Source organism: Aphelocoma coerulescens, chromosome 1A (genome assembly GCF_041296385.1).
Source record: "Aphelocoma coerulescens isolate FSJ_1873_10779 chromosome 1A, UR_Acoe_1.0, whole genome shotgun sequence".
NCBI lineage: Eukaryota > Metazoa > Chordata > Aves > Passeriformes > Corvidae > Aphelocoma > Aphelocoma coerulescens.
The window spans coordinates 62,334,902-62,354,657 of record NC_091014.1 but is presented as its reverse complement, the minus strand read 5'-3'; the positions used below and the strand labels follow the sequence as shown (position 1 = coordinate 62,354,657).

The following is a 19,756-nucleotide window of genomic DNA, read 5'->3' as shown; positions in this document are numbered from 1 at the left end:
TATCTGGTTCAGGAGAGATTTCTGCAGAAACCTACTTGGTAATTGCTCTGCAAGTACAGTAGCACACGAACTTTTAAACTTACCTGCACTTTAGACTCTGCCTCGAATCCCTACCAGACTGAAAGGCACCCCTTCCTATTCCTTTAAACAAAACCCTGTGCCCTCTGTCTTATAAAGTTATGTCTCATTTTCTCCTCACCACTCACTCCTGACAGATACCTGTGGGCCATCAGCCTTGTTTCTCACAAATTAAATGCTTGTGAATCCAAGGACGCATGGATCCAAATGACTTCTGCAAGGTCACAGAGAGAGCAAGGTCACCACTGGGGAGAACTTTAGGAAAGCACAGATATTATTCTGCTTTCAGACCACAGCTCTCTCAATGCCTTGATTAAAGTGAGAGTTTTCAGGAATTGTGTAAGGGATTGAAGACTGCTTGTTAGGTAGCGCTAGGCTGAACACAGGGTTCATAATGAGCAAAGAGAGAAGAACAAATATACTGAGCTTGAGCATTCAGGCCAGTGCTGAAGGACTGAACTCCAAATTTATTTTTATTTTAATATATCCCAAATGAATAAAAGCAAAACTGTCTACACCTGGAAGCAGGGTTTTGTCTTGCAGGATTAAGGTGTAGAAGTGACTGGAAAAGGCTTATACAAGTCAAAAAATAAATCCAGAGAGACCTTTCACAGAAAACTCTTTGAGGTCAGGAATGAAGTGAAAATTCTGTAGGTCAAGAACAAATGCCATAAAAGCATCAGAACATATTGATAAGAAAGATGGGGAGAAAAAAATGAAACATCACAATCCCCTGGAGGGAGGGTTAGTGACAATTGATGTCTACACACCTTGAGAACTATTCTGGTGGCCACTGGCCTCTCATGCCACCTTGGACGTGGCATGATGTTGGAGACATGTCCACACAGCTCACAGACATGGAAAAACCTGTGCGACACTGCTTTCTAGAGTGGTAGCTGGAGCCCAGAGGTCCTACTTAGGCACTGATATCCCCTTCTCTGCTTCAGTTGTTGTAGCCCGAATTGCTCTAATTAATGCTGGAAAACATAAGGCTGTTTGCCCAAACCTTGTGAATAAGAAAAACTTGGTAAAAGGTTTGCAGAATACAAGATGGTTATGAAATTTTGCTTAAACTAACTTTTTGATTTATTGTCCTTCCAGAGGGAGTTAAAAGTCCTTGCATTCCTTCATCAGGAATCACTAACATGAAGTGAAACAACCAGTAACAAAAGTTCAAAGAAGAATTAGTCTTAACACAGACACACAAAAATGTTTTATGTTAGTCAAAAAGTAATTGTGAGGAATTTATTTTTGGTCAGATTTAGCAAGATTCAGATCTCATGTATTTTACCTTTCCTCAGAATCAGATTCAGGTTTGGCATGTTATGACATAGAAGTCAGCCTGTTCTTTATATTTTTCCAAGTCAGTCCTTCCATCTGCAATAAAGAAGCAGACATTGCACTCCAGCTTTGAATTTGCTGTAACTACAACAACCTGCAAGCGGAGTTCTCAGAGCAACTGTCAGTGCAAAGTACATCCTGCCTTTTGTTGTATAATAGAGGAGGATAAAAAAAAGAAGGGTAGATATACTTGTACACTGAGGTTGACATGAAAAAGGGAAAGTCAACAGCAATAAAACCATACCCTGTGGAAAAAATGCTGGTCCCTTTCTAGTTGAGCCATATTTTCACTCAGGATGAAAGCAGCCTCACTTCAACATTTGGCCTCTTTGGGATGAGTGGGATTTTTTCTTCTGCAGCTGCTTTATCTGCCCTCCACACAATCTATGCTGAAGATGCCTATGTGAGGAAGAGGGAAGAAGTGGCAGTAATTTGTTAATCAGAATGTGCTTGCAGAGCAGATTCTTATGCTTGCAATTGCTACAGAAAGCTGTTAAAAATTTGTCTTTTACCCCAAGTTTCCAGGACTAACTTGAGCAAAGACCAAGCACTGCATTATGAACTGCATTATGTCATTACTAAGCATTTACTTTCATGTTGCACAAAATAACCTATCTTTTCTCTTAGAGGAAAGTATGCAATTGGATTGTTGCATTGAAATAGGAACTACACCAAAAAGCATCCAAGAAAAAAGAGAAGCAACCATATTTTAGTATAAGCAATTAATAGCTGTGTGTATTATTTTAGTGCAATGGGAAACAAAAACAAGGGGTTATGATTTGTGGGCTTCTACCTACAGAATGCCCTTCAGTGCATCAGTCCTCACTTCTGTAGGTGGGACATCATTTACAGCAAGCAGCAATTCACATGCTTAAAGAGCTACTGCTACGAACACGTGTGTGCTCCTAATAAGCTTGAATGCTCTTCTCCTTGGAGATTCATCTTTATATTTTAAACAGTGAATCCATATACAAAGCATTAAAAAAAAAAAAAAAAAGGAATAAAATACCCTTCCTAATCACCCTTGCTTATACACTCATTATTCCCTGGTGATAATTACTAGCTGCAGCATCAAGAAAGGATTGTGATCATACCTGTGAAATAATTTCAAAAGGTTTGAAAGGCAGGTACTAATAGGAAAGCATGATGGTAAGTCTATTTATACATACTTGCTGGGACTGGACAGTTAGCAATGAGGGGAGAGGGAATCATGAATCTATAACCAGCAAGCCTATTTTCTTTCAAATAGTCAGAATTTTATGTGAATTGTTACTAAAATGTAAAGATAAGATTCTCAGTTGTTGGAAGTCAATGGAATTACTGCAATTTACACTAGTCAAGCATATGGATCTATATATACAGTTGAATACACCCTTCCTGAATAACAATAGTAATTTCCCTGCAAACTCTGCAATGTCTGGCAATTAGAGCAAGAGACCATGAGTCAGACCTCCTGAGAGCTATTCTGAGCTGAGCTAGTGCTGCAATCCCCGACCTGTGAATTTGGGAGGATGGATTTCAGAAACTCTTAACACCCACAACCCTAACTGAAGCCAAGAGTTTGAGTGTGAGCACCTGTGGGAAAATCAGGTCTTCAGTTCCCTACAATTTGTTGCTGCCTGTAAGTCCTATCTCTGCTGTTTTCTACTTTCTGGGTTTCACAGGTTGTCTGATTAGGCATTTTCCATGTCATTCATTCAAACTTAATGGCTTATTCCAATACAACAACAGAAAAGGGAAAAATTTGTCCTGGGAGGTTGTGGAGTCCCTTTCACTGAGACCAAAAAACCATCTGGACACAATCCTATGCAATGCATTCTAAAATGAGTGAAGTAAACAGTAAGAGTAGATTTTACTGCAGTTAGAGGTCCCTTAACAGAAGGTAACAACTGTGTTCCTGTAAAGAGCAGTAGAAATTTAGCAAGTGTGCTTAAGTTTTTTCCAGAGCTTCAGCACTAAATGCTATTTAAAAAATGGCAGTCAGGACTTCCCTTCTTAGGATTGGTTTTGAGAAAGTAATTTTCCCCCCAAAGAAGGTTCCATCTAAGCAGTTCTGAGCGAATATATAGATGGATCCGTTGGAAAACCACTACATCTTGTCAGTAAGATTCTGTGTTGACATTTCGAGAGGCTTGAATCTGTAGTTGGGCTTCATTTAGTAAGCAGTAGATAACAATCACTGATTTACTTAGATGGCTATTAAACATTTGTCAAATAGCTACAAAATGGACTTGTTCAGAGACAGTTTTTCTGTGTCTACCTTTGGGGGTCTGCAATGTTGCATCTGGGTCACAAGCTGCTGGGTATCTGGTAGAGGGAGGCAATTTCAAGAATCTGCTGCAGAAATAATCGTAATGAAAAAGTCTCTAAACATATTCCCTGACAGAATTTACCCTCTGACCTATTCCCTCATAGCCTAATAACTTTCTCTGCAAGAGCTTTCTTGTTTAAATTGCTAGCTGATGAATATAGTGCAATTGAAGAAATTCCACTGATGCCTTTGAGGGGAATTTTTTTTAGCATGTGAAAGTGTAGTGAGATCAAGTAAGGGGGGTGGGGGGGGCAGCAAGACTTCCCAAACTTGATTTCTACCCCAGGCTCTGCAGACAAGTTATTTTCTGTCTGCCCAGGACATTTATGTTTCTCACCTTCTCCAGCTTCTGAAGGGAAAATTCATAGCCCTAATGCTCTCAGATGTACTTTGTGGGGTTTAGAGAATGTCAGTAGAATTTAGAGATACTAGGATAGTAAAAGACAGGTGTTGCAGTTTGTAGGTGATGCACTCGAATGTGGGGCCTGGGCACTGGGCAGTGTCTGGAGGAAGGCAGCATGACAGCACAACCAGGTGTCACCTTCCTTCTCATAAGATAAACACCGTGAAAGTGTGGACACGAGCATTAAGTCCATCTTGGCTCACAGGGTTTGGATTATCAATATCCAGAAGGTTGCAGATAGGTCACAGGAATTTTTATTCTCAGTAGGACCAAATTTCAGCTCAGCCAGTTTCTGTGACCTCCACATGCTCCCAGGGTGCTGTTCCTTTCCCTTTCATCCCCATATGCTGCAGAATTACAGTGGGTTAATAAATTGCCATGTGTCAGCCAAAGCACAGGTCCCAATTTTCCACACAGTCTTAGCCTGGGGCAACTATGAAGTAATCCAACATACTCTCTGAAAGTAAAGCTATCTTTTTTTACAAAATTTGCTATTTTTCTTCATTGCTTACTCCAGTTTCCTGGAAACACTGAACTCCAAGTATGATTTTGTTTATACAATATAAAAGACACAGGTAACAAGAAAAGCTCTTTGCTGCACGGGAGTTTGGGAAAGCCAGCTCCCCTTCACCGTGGAAATGAGCAGGGTATTATCCTGTTCCAGGTGCTAGGGAAAGGGTGAAACCAGAGAGTCTGTATGCCTCTTTCCCTTTCATCTGCTTGGAGACAGTTTACTCCCACCAAAAAAGAAATACAAAGATGATGTTTAATGTGTTTTTTACTTTACTGACAAGCAAGCCATTATGACTTTGCAGCCCTTAGATCAGAGCAAGTACTTAGTAAAAGTAAGAAAAATATGCAAAGACAGGTTTAGAGAAGAATTATGTAGTATCTGACCTTTGAGTGACATCTTTGTAAAACACTGTCTGGTAAAAATCTCTTGGGGAACAATCTTCCAGATTACCGGCTTTGACTCTGGGCTTGTAGTTCAAGTACAAGCATAAAATAAGTTTCAGATGATGGCAATGGTAGTTAGAGTGTTATTCTGTGGCACTGCACTCACTGTTCTCAGGTTATAGAGAAAAAAAAGGAGCAATTCCACATCAGGCAATCTGGAAGGAGGCTGGAAAAGGTGCTGCACATGCAGACTTAACTCCTAGATATAAAACAAGTGACCAGGCAGTTTCCACTAATCTTTTCTATAATAATTTCTGATAAATGAAACAAATCCTCAAATATCTACATGGTAGATAGGCCAGTGTCAGGATTGGTTTTAGGAGTTCTATTTACATTGATGCCTTTTCCTGGTCTTAATATCAAGAGTCATACACGGTTAGAAGGGGAAAAGGGATTTTACCTTGGTATTTATTTTAAGGATCCTTAGGTGCACACGTCTAGGTCATGTGCATTGAAATGCACCCTGCCAAAAATGCCCCCCAAAAGATCAAGTATAACATTATAGGTTTTACTAATTAGCATATCTATCAAAGATTCCCCAATGAGAGGCTCAAGTGAGCCCCCCTCCCCAAGGAACCTTCCCCTGGATGGTTCTATCTTGGTTTACAGAATGTGTTCTGGAGAGGACCTTGGGCTCTGGGGCACACTGATCTCTGGCTACGAAGCTTCTAAAATGTTTTGTCTCTTAGCTTGACAAATAAGTCCAAGAATGTAGGCAAAAAGCACTAAAAATACAGAAGTTGTGAAAAAGGTATAACAGGGGTATAAAAGAAAAGGCAAAAAACCATCATGGCATCAACATCTGTAAGGTTAAGCATACTCAGCACACAGCCTGTTCAGCCCCTTTGCTGTATCAAGCTGGACTTTTCTCACCACCTAACTCAGTGACTAGATTTCTCCCAGAAACACAGTTTTTGCTAATCAAACAAATTCATTAGTTTATATTTAAGGGGAAAATCAGAAGGTCTTTACCTTATCCACACAGCTTGCACACCATGAACAGCTCTACAACAACAGCAGCTTCCACATTTTTCTACCTTTCTGCTCCTGAGAGAAGTAGCACCTAGAAGAAAACATAAAATGCAGTCAGCAGTTACAGGAGTGGAGTTGTAAAAACAGTTGTATCATGTAGTAGATTTTGGCACAAGGGGACATAGATCACTCCTTTGTAATTTTTTTTTTTTTTTTAAGCTATAAACAACCTGATGTGCCTACAGCTGTTTCTCTGAACACTATCAATATTTAAAGCAGTGCTCACAACTACAGCCATGAGATCTTTCATTAGAGAGATACCTTTCTGGGTTTTGCCTGTGAGTTTTAACACAGCTCTCCAAGCTAACCAAGATCCACACTGGATAACAACTCTTTTCCCTTCAGCATGTCAAATCTCAGCCTTCTTCACATCCCTGCACTCCGCCAGCAGCAGCCCAAGCAGACAGCATTAATGAGCCAGTCAATTGTATGAAAGTGACCATACCTGTCTGCAAATCCCACCAGCAATTGCCTCCTGGAACTGAAGAACAGCAGTTGGCAGAGAGGAAAAAAAAAATCCCCTGAGCTATTCATGATATGAAGGATTGAGCTGAATGATGAGAGACCCAAAGACGTTGAAGGGATTTGCTCCATGCAGTGAGTGGTTATGCTGTTCAACTGCTGTTCATTGTATTGGAAACAGCTGTCATAATATTATCTTCACTTCAAAAGTACATAATAATTAAAACATTTCAGCAATTAGGAGATTCAGCTAGAGGCAGTAAACCAGGTGATCTACACTGCAATTAGAACTGAAAAAGGTAGTGTTCTTTGCTCCTTTTATGCAAAGCAATTATCAGAAATTACTCGGTATTTTGCTTTCACAACTAAACAGATTGTACAATAAAATTATCTACTAGTGCAGGTGGGTTCTGGACCCATCAAGGAGGGATTTAGATGTTATTTTTCAAAACTTAAAGGAAATGGGATGGGCATCCTCAGCCAGTTTATAACAGAGGACTTTTTCTGCTGAAGCTAATACAGCATTATCAATATTCCCCTGTGAATGATTTGTTTCAGTGGGTGCAAGCTAAAAGTTTGCTGGATTAGAATGGGCACATAGAATTTGCAAAGATGCAGATGACTGCAAAGGTGAGGAGCAGTGTAGAATCAACCCTTAGCCTAAGGGATGTTTGAAAATAATGCTCTAATATGTCCACTGTAAAATGATTTACCTGTAACCATTTTTGAGAGGCCTAAAATAAAACTGAGACAATTTCTAAAACCCAGTGGAAGCAAAGCCTCTGAGATGCTGACCCATAACATGATGTATCTTAAAGTCATTTCCAAACAGTAAGTTTTTAACTTTTCAACTTTTTAACTGCTTGATCTCAGAGTATAGGAGTACTACTGATAATAGAAGCTGCAAAAAATGTTACCTTTATCCTAAAATTGAATGAGAAAATGTTCCTAGAAATGAAGCTCCAAGAAAATCTCAAATAGATGATGAAAAACGGTAGAAGAATATTTACATTAAAAAGTGCAGAAGTCACCTTTTTAAAAAAGAAACTCAAAATCCTGTCTTTATGGCAATATTCTAGAGAATATGGCATGGCTTATCAGATGGACACAGAAAATTTGAAAAGAGTTCTCAGTATCAGGGCTACCATAAGTGCTTTACAACCAGCTGCGAAGGCTTGTTACCTGCGAGTTGAAAGGTCATGTTTAAAACTGACTTCCATATTTTTAAGAAGTTGCATGACCAAGGAAACATCATGATTCCAAAACTGGAAGTGAATGACAAGTTAGAAGAGGTTGCTAACACCTGGGAAGATGGAATTCAAATTCAGAATTAGCTGGAGATATTAGTTTAAAATTAGCATAAAATTCAAATAAAAGAAGTGCTCAGTATTTAAGAAGTACTAATGCATGAGTGGAAATGGAGAAAGTCTGTTTAGACAGAAAAAAAATAATTCAGGGCTTATAAGGAAGCCTGAACTGGTCAACAGAATGGTGCTGTGATAGAGAAAGGAACCATCATTCTGAGGTGTATGAATAAAAATAATTAATGAACTCCTGGCAGTTCTGCAGAGACTTCAGCAAGAACATGATGTTGTCTTTGGGGTATTGTTACTACAAAAGCTGTAGACAAACTGGGGGGAGACTGACAGGTCTTATAAGGAGTTCAGCAGCCATAGCCTGTGAGAAAAACCAGAAAGGATCCTGTGTATTTGACTCAGGAAACAGCAGAACTCTGAGGCTGGTGGGAAAGAAATTTTCTTTAAAATCCATAAAAACTGCAATAAAGATGTGTATGATTGATTTGTTGCCTTTATCCACTTGAAAATGTATTTGTTGTAGAGAAGAAAAGCTGGAAGCAAACCTTGCTGAAAACATTCTTCTTTCATTTGGAATTTTATATGCCAGGAAAGCTGAGATAGAGCTGCTTGGGAAGCAGAGAAATATTATTAAAATTTTTAATTTACTTTCCTCTTATTCCTATATATATTTCAGTGAGAATTTTCACTAAAAATCAAAACACAAAAATTTAACACCTCAACCCCCTTTTATCTCTATTAGAGCTCTGTGAAGTCAGAAAAAAACTGAAAAGATTAACCAGAAGTCAAAATATTCATTGCAGGCTTTGCAGTGTTGCCCTGTTTCACTAAAAATTATAATTTCCCTCCAGTCCCAGTGAAGCAGATAAAAATAGAAAGTGTGAGGGTAGGAGGAGCATAAAGAAATCCAACTTTTGCCTCTATGTTTTGAAAAATAAATGAGAGAAGTAGCTCATTTCTATTATTAGCCACTCACGGTTGCCAAAGGCAAAATTTTAGCAGACTTTGTATCCGTGGAAAATCCATTTATAACTTGCTTTGATTTCTGTTCCATTTCCACACTAGGACAAGAAAATGATAAGCTGTATCTACATCATAAAATCAAAAATTTGTGGGAATTCCTGTAACAAATTGCCACAGATTTGAAGATATGCTGTTTTGCTCACTTAGGCTTCTCAGCTTTTAAATACAGTTATGGAATAAATAGAAAACCATATCTCCAGCCCATTCTTCAAGTATCTTACACACACAGAGTCGAGGAAGGCAAACTTTAATCTTGCATCCCGTTTATACAATTAATTGAGGCTTTGCTCTGGCACATTGCCCACTCTGGACTGCTCTGGTGTTTCTTTGTGTAAGTGCTTCAGATGAGGGTGGCTATAGGCATTATACAGGATTGGAACCCAGTGTCAGTCAGGGAGCAGACAGGCAGGATCTACACACCACTCAGTTCCTCCCCCATTGTTTTTACTTGCATAAGGAAGGAACATTCTTCTGTTTTGTTATATCCTCTAGAAGAAAGAGAACATCTTTTTAGGGATAATGTTTCTTTCAACAAAATGGTATTTTCCAATGAAAACGGTTTTTATGCAGAAGTTTCTTATAATAACATTTAGACTGTAAAAAGCATTTTTATTTTGTCAAAACACTGCACAAACATCAGCTAATTAACCTCACCAAAAGTCTTTAAAACAGGCAAGTGCTGTCAGCTCTATTTAACAGACAACACAGTGAAAACACGGTATAAGTTGCCTATTGAAACTTACACAGAGAAATAGTGGCAGAATTGGGGTTACATATGAAGACTGCTTCCTTCTTCCATTGAGTAACTCACGGGGCAGCAGAGCTTCAAAACGAAAGTGTGTTTAAACTTAGTGACAGCATTTAGGCTCAGCAGTCACTACAGTATTCTGCAACACAAAGTCTTCTGCAGTTGCTGAGAAGTGTAAGGCCCCTCTGCCTGGAAAAGTGGGACATAAGAGTGGAGAGGTTGCTGTAGGAAAAGCATGGGCAATTCCAACCTGTCATCCTTTGTGTTTAAGCACAGAAAGTGACATTTCCTGCGAGCACCCCCCAAACACTGTGCAATGGGTGCACTGTAAAAGGAGTTGCTGCTACACTGGTGGCAAAAAGAAGCTCTCCCACCTCCTATTGTGCATGGATGATGAGACAATGTGTGAATAAATTATTTATAGACTCTATGATAAACTCAGAGCTGTCTCCAGCATCTGGGCTGAATTCCAGTTCTGCTGTGATGGTTAAGAATTTCCTCTGACAGCTCCTGAACCAAACTGCCAGCAGCGATGGGCTGATCGATGTAAGACATGCCCATTGTACAATATCTACCACAAGCCCCAGGGCTGCACAAGCATCTGCATGGAGGGGGATGAATGATGAGCAGAAATTTTCCCTTTTCTAATGTTCATTTGAAGTAGTACTACTGCATGGTTGAGAGCAAAGGTACCTTAAACAGCATATTTACTGATGATTTGCACAGAATCACCAATACTCTGAAGACCATGATGTATTTTCAAAGGTTTTATGTAAACTGTCATTTCTGCTCTGCAATAAATTCTGAAATACATCTTCTACATAGGACAGAAATACCATGCTGGAATGAAGAACTGAGCTATTTATCCTGTCAGGACCAAACTCAGATCTGAAAAGCCAGTAGCTTCATAGCAGCTCCCTAGAAAGATTTCTGAAGGGCATAAACATATGAGCTCTGTGGCTCCAGGCTCCTCAGGTATAAGGGGATGAACTAGCAGAGTCCTACGAGACATATAAAAATGAGCACACTTCAATAGCTGTCTTTATAAATCTTCCAGAGAAATCTAGTAAAGTTTTAAAGTTACTTTGTAATTATTTGTGTGCTTAATAGTATTTTCTTAGGTAGGAAGTAGTTATATTTTGTATAGCAGTATAATGGAAATACAGGTTTATTTGTGAAAATAAACTGTATGTTTCTTTAATGTTAGCAGTATTCTCAATTCACTTGATTTCCACTAGAAATTTATTTTCTAGCAGGTTCTTCTTGACAGAAAAGGCTTTAGTATCAAACCTAAAGTAAATAGTCTCAGTAAAAATGGGTCAGCATTTCCTGACAGACTGCTTTTTGTCAGAAAATTCTGATTTGGTTCAATTAAAATCCTGTGTAGTAATGTGACAATTTCAACGAAAGTGTCATCAGGAAAGGATTGCTATGTTTGAAGATAATGTTTCTAGTAACAAATCAAAGAGCGAGAGACTTGAGATATAACTGCCAACAGTCTCCTATTTAGACTGTTCTCAGATTTTGGTGATTCATTTTCAAGACTTGCAATTCTCCCCCCTCCAACTGACTGACAAAACAAGACTACATAGTCCCCCTTTCGGTCACTTTTGGGGAAGCAGTTATGTTTTGATAAATAATTTAACATTCCCTGGTTTGGAGAAAGACTGGTTTTATATCTGAGAAAATGGGGCACTGTAGTGGTTTATTATTTATTTATTTAGTAGGATTATTGTGGATCTAGTTTCCTGGTCTGATTCATGGCAGTGAATTTAAAGTTTTCCTTTTACTTTTTTTCAAAATTTACTCAATCTGGAGGGGGGGGGTGGGATTGGGAATCTGCCTGTTGCCAGCTCTATCAAGGCAGCTGCATGATGAACTGAGGTGCAGCTTACCTGATGCACCAACCAGGAGAAAAGGTGGCTTTTTTCTGAGTTCCTTCTCCTTTCTGCCTTTTTATGCCAAAATATCTTGCTAGCCATCTGCCTGTGAAGACACCAGTGAATGGACATAAATGAGGAATGACTACTGAGAGTGGGAACTCTTAATGAAGCATTAGCACTTATACAATTCATTTTGTGACATTAGCTGAGTGTCCCTTGCATAACATTAATGAGACAGAGAGAGAGTTACTCTTCCACAACTCTGTAGCTGTATTTAGCTTCTGAACAGAGTTGGTTTTGCTAGATTGCCTCTGGACTTCTGGGTGATAAAGCACATCAGTGCATATATCTTCCTCTGTTAGGCAATTTTCCCTGCTCCTAGTATCACATGTCACAAAATCTTAGCAGCAGCTGCCACTTATGAGATTAAAAGATGGAGTACATAGGGATATAACTTCTGCTGACTACAGGAACTTGTATGCGGTGTTCAGACTTCCTTAAATTTAATGGTTTTGTAGGTGAACAACCTCTACTGACAGTGCCTTAATACAAATGGCTTTCAATTCTCTGTGAAAAGCTTGCATAGCATTATCTCTTTATCCTACAGCCTTTTAAAAGACATCTTGCTACAACATCCTAACAGAAAGCAGAATAAAGCCTCACTGTAAAAGACAGAAATGTGTGGTGGGTTTTCTTGGTACCTTCAGTAAAAGGCACTAAACACAAGCAGAAAACTGTCTCTGCAGGATACATTAGCACAGTACCTGCTTGCTCTCTGACTGCCTTGCCAGCCTGCTGTATGTGAAGCAGGTTGGCATCACATCTTTAGTGTAAAGGAAGAGAGGAGAAGAAACCACAAGCATAGGCCAAACCCCTCTTCCCTGGAAAGGTATGACTCCAGAACAACCTTCATGCTTCTTAAATCTGGTCAGTCTGTGCCTAAGCTGTGCCTGGCAAGTAGATGGCTGTTGCCTCCTTCCCTGGAGAGAGGAGGCAGGCAGGGTAGGAGGGCCTATTTGAGCCCACAGGGAGAGCTTGGGAACACTGACAGACAGGGATCCAAACAGAGGGAATATTTTATCCTTGTTCCTTGGTGGCAGAGGGCAGGAAGCCCTGCAGAGCAGCACTACCTGTCAGTGTCAGACACATGCAAACTTCCCTCTTGTCCTGGCTACACAGTGACCACAAGTTTTGAAGGCCTCCCCCAAATCTCAAAGCAAAGCTTCAGAGCCAGTGATGCAGGCTATCATTACCTTCACCCTATAAATGCTTTTCCTACTCTTCTTCCTGCAGCATAAGGGCTGATGCTGAACCTTTTATTAAGAAGTATTCGCTGTTTCAAATTTTACATCTGTGTTGGTCTTATCCTGGGTTTTGAGTATATGTGGTTCTAACAAAGTGAGATGTAATCTTTAAGAAACTGACAGACACATGGGCCATTGGAGCCTGTCTGGGCATGAGGTCCATGATGCATTTCTCAGACTGGTCCTGAATGTCAGCACTTCTTTACTCACCCTGGTATGAGAAGTATCTTTGCCTTAGAACTGTTTTCTGAAATGCTTTACAGATACAAGGACAAGGACACAGCTCCTTCTATTTTATTATTTACTTCTCTCTAAGATTTTTGCTGCATTTTCTTAGTCTATAGCATGATACATGTATTACACACTCACAAACCCATGCCATCTGAGTGTTTTTAGCAGAGAGGCATTAGTGACAATGTCAATTTTTTCCAGAGTATATGCTTATGTGGGTTTAATAGATGTCAGGGCCAGGAAAGCACATCACAGTCTGCAATTATGACCTCCTCCTAACACAGGCTGTTGGATTGTTCTTTATTAATTCCCACTTCACACCCACTAGCTGTCCTTGAGCTAGAATATCTCTTTGAGAGAAAAATCAAACATTCCTATATACATTTTCAGTGATGCAGAATGTATTACCTGCCTGGATACACTGCTACAGTGACTGAATGCTTCTGTAGTTAAAAATACCACTTCTGCTCTTGCCTAAATCTTCCTTGTTACGCTGTAGAGGAAGAAGATATTCCTTGCTTTTGGATGAAGCATAACAAAAAAGAAAAGTAATAGAAATCCCAAATTGCTACTAATTTGGATCTCTTCCCCAAGGACATAGATTGTAAACAACTCACCCATAACTGGTGTTTTTTGTGAACTAAATAGATTCAACTCTCAAAGACATGCATCTAACTCATTATTTTTCTCAAGTCTTTTCTGAACCTTCTCCAGATGCTTAAATTCCCATTTTAAAGGACAGGTTATAAGATGTGGTACTCCAATACCAGGCACTTCAGTGCTGATTGCAAGAGAGAATTTAAATTTTACTCTTCAGCACTTTCTCAGTTGCATATTTAAAAATGATGGTAACCATTTTGACCACTCTTGTTACATTGGGAACTATAATTGTCCACCATAAACCTCAAGTTTTTATCAGTGTTTCCTACAATAAGATCTATTCTTCTGCAATTATGTTTTGTATCCATGACATGTATGATTTTATAATTAGACATTCTAAGAAATTCAGTCAAGGTTATGAGAGAAGATCAATTTCTTCAAATATGAGAAAAAAATTAAATGCGCTCAGCTATGAGCCAAGCCCTATGGGATCATAGTAGAGACAGTAGATCAGCAAGATTTCCTGTTTCTAAAAATATTTTAGAACAATTATTTAAGCAGTTTTTGGTTCATTTACAGTCTAATCTGTTGATTTCATGCTATTTCAATTATTAATCAGGAAGTCATCAGATATCAAGGTGAAAGTTTTCCTTCTTTTTGGAAACTAACCTCGTAGTGTTGTCCAAACATACCCAGTCAGTTTGAATCCTTTCTTCTGTAAACTCTTTAATTTCTTTATCAACCAGGATCCCTTACTAGTCATTCAATTACTTTGTTGATGATTCCTATCAGATTAAGGAGATCTATAGTTACTCATGTCATGCCTCTTCTTTTTAAATAACTGCACAATGTTATCCCACTGCCACACCACTGAAAATACCTCTGTGCTGTAAGGGCTGCTGAAAACCCCTGGCAATGGTGATGACACTGGAACAACACTGGAAACAACAGAAATAATGGCCATTTATGAGGAAATGGGAGATACAGCAAAGTGCAGAAAACTCTTTACTACTTTTTTTACATTTTTTCTATCACTTCCTAATATTCTAATTTCTGTGTTGTATCATTTCTTTCTTTTTGTGAGGCAATGGTACAATTTTGCTTCCCAACAGCATTTTATCCTTTTTCACCTTCCTTTTTTCTTTTAGTTAAGAAAAAAAGATATTTTGTAGGGCCTTCATTCTGGGACCTATATTCCTTCGGATTCTTTTCCTTTCTATTTGCTGCTTCAATTTCTCTGGTCCTTCTATTTTCTTCCCTTCTTTGGTGGTTTTATGCAAAAGTCTGTCTGTCTCTAATCCCTTTATTTTCTTCTTCACTTTCCATGCTTTGTTGCCTTGTTCAGTCTTTCATTATCCTTCCAAATAAACAGCACATTCTGATGTTTCTGTGCAAGGAAAGTTAATTCACTCATTATCTGATTCTTTCCCTTCCTGATCATTACAATTCTGAGTAGTACATTTTCATGCTTTTTTCACCCATTTTCAATAATTTTTTACACACTATCTTTCTCTGCAAGACTGGTTTGGACTATGCTGGACAAAAAGGGACCCACTGGGATCATTGAGTCCAACTCCTGGCCCTGCACAGGACACCCCAAGAAAATCCCGCCATGTACCTGAGAGCGTTGTCCAAACGCTTCTTGAGCCCTGTCAGGCTTGGTGCTGTGACCACTGCCCTGGGGAGCCTGTTCCAGTGTACAACCACCCTCTGGGTGAAAAACCTTTTCTTGATATCCAACCTAAGCCACCCCAACTCAGCTTTGTGCTGTTTCCTCGAGTCATGTCACTGATCATGAGAGGGAAGAGATCGGTACCTCCTCTCCTCTTCCCCTCATGAGGATGTTGCAGGCCACGATGAGGCCTCCCCTCAGTCTCCTCGAGACTGAACAGACCAATTCCTCACACATCTTGCTCTCCACACCCTTCATCATCCTTGTGGCCTCCTTTGGACACTCTCTCACAGCTTAATGTCTTTTCTTTCTCATATTGTGGCACCCAAAACTGCCCCCAGCACTGGAGGTGAGGCTGCCCCAGTGCAGAGCAGAGGGGACAATCCCCTCCCTTGCCCGGCTGGCGATGCTATGCTAAATCTGTTGCAATAATTTGAAGACTTAGTCATTTGAACTTATTGGTTTATTACTTTATTTTATTTGTGTTATAAATGTGGTTATTATATGATTCACCTCTAAGTACCTTAAATAAATGCAGATATTATGTCAGTAATATGTTGAATTATGTCTGTATTTGCTCGGTCATAATAAAATACATTAAAAGATAGACAGACTGTCTTCATCCCATCAAACTGAAGCAAGATTCATGTGCTCTGTGAACACATGTAATCTTAAGTAAGTAATCTCCAGCTCAAGTGAGGATTCTTATAGTCTTGGGTTAGTGATATGCGAGTCACATAGGTCTCTTTGCAGATTAATCTCCACAAGAGGTACTGTAAGCAAATCACCCAATGCTGAGGTCATTGCTGCAAGGACAGCAGCCCAGTAAAATGCTCCTTTTTTCAGACCCTGCTCATATTCACTTCAATTTTAGTAATGTTCTTGCTGTTAAAATTACCCTGTCGAGTAATTTGAAACGGTGAAAAATCCAGCCAACCTGAATCTTTAGTCCTGCCTGTAAAATCAGTCAGATTTGTTTTCTGCACACTTGTAGGTGCACAGATCTAGTGTCATCACCCTCTTCTGCTCCACCATGGCATTGAAAAGCTGTACTGTCATTGTACATCCACAGGAAAAGCGGCAGCCAGATAAACATATGCCCTGTTCTCTGCTACCGCTTATGTAAAGTGGATCTGATGGCAAAATGGGAAAAAGCTATTTGCTCCACTGTCTAATCAGGAAACTGCTCTTTTAATGAATGTATTGTTCAGCCCAGAGTGCTTCTATTGAAATGAATTTGTTATCCCCACTAACACTGTCGCTCATCATGCAAATCAAATGGTGTTTTCCTTAACTTCTTTCAGTTACAAAATACCAGTGCTTGTCAAATGCAAAGATAAATTACCTTGCCTTGCCTCTGGTGTTATTTATAGAATAAGGCAGTGAGTTATTGTAGCCCTGAGGACTACCAGCCCTGTGTTGCATACCAGTGTCATATCTGTGTGGTAGGTTAAATTAGATCTTTAGGTGGCAATAAAGGAAAATACCAATTTGCTTCAAGATTCTTAAGAATAAGATATCTTTGTAAAGAAAAGTTTAGTGTACCTTGAAGGACAGGAATCTCCAATGGGATGGAGATTCCCAGCCTGAGTTTGGTAGGTGTTTAGATAAATAGGATAAATCAATCAGAAACTATGTCTATCCACTCATTATAATCAAGATTTAGACTTGACTGCTGAACAATATTTACTTTTGATGCAGCAGAGATTAAGTGGAGCAGACATTTACCCAGTTTTGTATCTCTCACTGTCCCTTTGAACACAGGTGCAAGCAGACAAACACTCTCAGGGGTGCTACTCTGTTTCTCCACAGATACTTGAGACACAGAAATGGTCACGTGAAAGGACAGAACTGCGGCAGCCAGAACACTATTTTGTTTTTATGAAATACTCTCCATTGCCAATGCAAAGAGAAAAAAAAAAAAAAAGAAGGGTTATGATTCAAAGTCCATGAAGTTTTTGAGTATAATTTTATTTAATTTAGTGAATTTCAGAACAGTCTCAATGGTGGTTTTCCTGTAGCAAATAAAGAACATGAGCTCCTCAATATATAGTGGATTTCCACGTTCTCCAGTACAGTATTAAGAACCTTCTATGCTGAATAAGGCAAACATAATTTAAATTGACATCTTTCTAGCAGGATAAAAAATATGTATCATGCTTCTTACATTTGTGGGTTGGGACATTCTTGGAACAGACACAACTCTCCTTAAATATTTAACAAGCTCTTGAAACACATAATGTGATGCTCTAAATGAATACTAATCTTTAAATCCCTTTCCTATGGATGGAAGGGGTCACCTACCAGAAATTCAGAAAACACTGAAGGATCACACAGCAAAGCACTACTTCATCAAAGAATTTATTTAAGGCCAGAGAAACTGTCATAGGAACTGCAGCCTCCAGTTTCAAAGCCAACATAGGAAATGATGTGAAAAAGAGTAAAACATGTGGGAACAAGCTCTGAGCTGCTTAAAAGCAAGGTGGGTAAAACCAAATCTCTCTATGTGTACCATGCAGCTGCAGAAATGTGAGATAAGGCTGGTGGGTGATGAAGAGCTTTCAAGTAATTGAATGATTGCTTCTGCTTAAACTCCTACCTTGGGAAATGACCTGGCAAGAATTACAGCAGACATTTGTAATTACATAATTTTGTAGCCTGCCTAGGTGTTGCAGAATGGATAAAACCTGATGGTGAAATGTTTGTTTTGGCCTTGTCCCATGATAATGTTTTAGATTTAGGTTCATTCTCCATTTGAGGAGATTTGGCAAAGGTATTTCATTTCCTGCTGTGGGCTGATAGAACCCTTACATGCCATTGGTTCCCTCTGACTCCAATGGAAAAATGCCACTGAGTGACTAAACACCATCCCCACACACAGGTCCCTGGACTTCTGTGTCTCACTCCCAGATATTTCCCTTGCCCAATAACATTCCCTGGTGGAAAGATGCTCCTGCAAGCTCCTGCATCACAGATGAATGGCAAAACAAGAAACTACAGAGATGGTTGCCAGCCAAGTGTCACACATGAATAAAACACTTTGAAATACACCAAAACCACTTGCTGGAGAGATGTTGAGGTCAGACTATGGCTTGAAAGGCCCCTTGCATGGGGGTAGAAATATAATGAAGGACAGAGACTAGGATTGCAGTTCATTATATCCAGGCTGAATGTCTGATATATCTGCCTTTTAAGAGCTCTGTTTCTCAGTCCACTATCCAGCCTTTAAGCCAGTGAAAAATTCTGGGGGAAAATTTTGTTGGAGCCAGCAGGTTTCAAAGAAAAATGTCTGCTTTTTGAAAAACTCTAGGGATTAGGACTTCAGGGACAAGTAAAAGTAGAGTCTGTATTCAGTTCTAGTGCCGTGAAAGACTGCACTTACATGACTGATAAGTAATCGAATTAATGCATCTCTGAAATGCTGAAGAACCTTGAAAGAAAATGAAAGAAAAAGATAGAGATATAAACACAGAAGATACTTTTAGTATCTGCAAGAACGAATACCAGAAAATTAAAGCCAGAAACAACAGCTGGTTTGAAACTTAAATTTGAGCACTTGACACCTTGCTTCATTCTGCTGCCTCTAAATTAAGTGTCAGGATTAGGTAGCTATCCATGCAAAGGAGATGATGTTTTGTAAAAATTATGTCTCCAGCTGCCCTGGGTGTGTTATCAGGACAGCTAACTTAACTGGCCATCAGAGCTTAGTCTTTTCCAGATATTATCCACTACAGCTTTCACATCTTATGCCTTTGACACTTATTTTGGGCCTGCCATATAAATTAGAAGTAGCTGAAAGCGAAATATCCCCAAATCTTTAAGTTGCTAGTTTTCTTCTCTCTAAATTTGAATCTGGAGCCAATGGCTTTCTGAAAACAGCCCCTTTGGCTTTGGGACAGCCACGCTGCATGAGACCAGGCATGGCTGATATTCATCACAACTTCCCTCACAGGAAGTACTTGGGGGGAATACTTTTGCTGAAGACCAAGTAATTGTAGGGATTTCTCCAAAATTAGATTGAGACCTTTCAAAAGTGAACTGTACTGACCCAAAAATTTAAAAAGGGAGAGAAGGCAGATAGGGAATGACAATGATTTACATCTGTATTATAGAACCTATCATGACCTAGATCATCCATTTTGTGCATTATATCATACTCCAAGACTACTCAGAGTGCTGTTCCTGTCTGCAGAAAAACCAGAATATTTTTAAAACATTGCCCAATTTCCAGTTTCATGGCACCTGCCAAAGCCACTGGGTATTCATCAGAAGCATGGGAAATCACAGTCACCTGGTTCTTATTTGATTCCTTCTCTCACTTTTTTTTTTTATTTCTTGTTTTCCTATGTTTGGTAATGGAAAGTGGGATCCAAAGGCAGTGTGGGAGAGAACAAG

The 19,756-nt window shown here is 39.3% G+C and overlaps 2 long non-coding RNA genes across 3 annotated transcripts in view; both read right to left on the bottom strand.

The window, feature by feature from the left end:
- Positions 1-571: 571 nt before the first annotated feature.
- The window catches only part of LOC138104739 (uncharacterized), a 104,076-nt gene continuing 84,891 nt past the window's right edge, over positions 572-19,756 (bottom strand). The window contains exons 3-5 of one of the 2 annotated variants that reach the window (XR_011148252.1): positions 6,063-6,153; positions 1,664-1,818; positions 572-1,455 (exon numbers count right to left, since the gene is read on the bottom strand). This is a non-coding gene — a long non-coding RNA (uncharacterized lncRNA). Of the gene's footprint in view, positions 1,819-6,062; positions 6,154-19,756 lie in introns of both variants that reach the window. The other variant, XR_011148250.1, reaches the window with a different exon arrangement.
- LOC138104740 (uncharacterized) lies at positions 9,226-11,653 on the bottom strand. The gene is made up of 3 exons (XR_011148253.1): positions 11,567-11,653; positions 9,667-9,860; positions 9,226-9,411 (listed from the first exon to the last, which is right to left on the bottom strand). It is a non-coding gene; the product is annotated as an uncharacterized lncRNA (long non-coding RNA).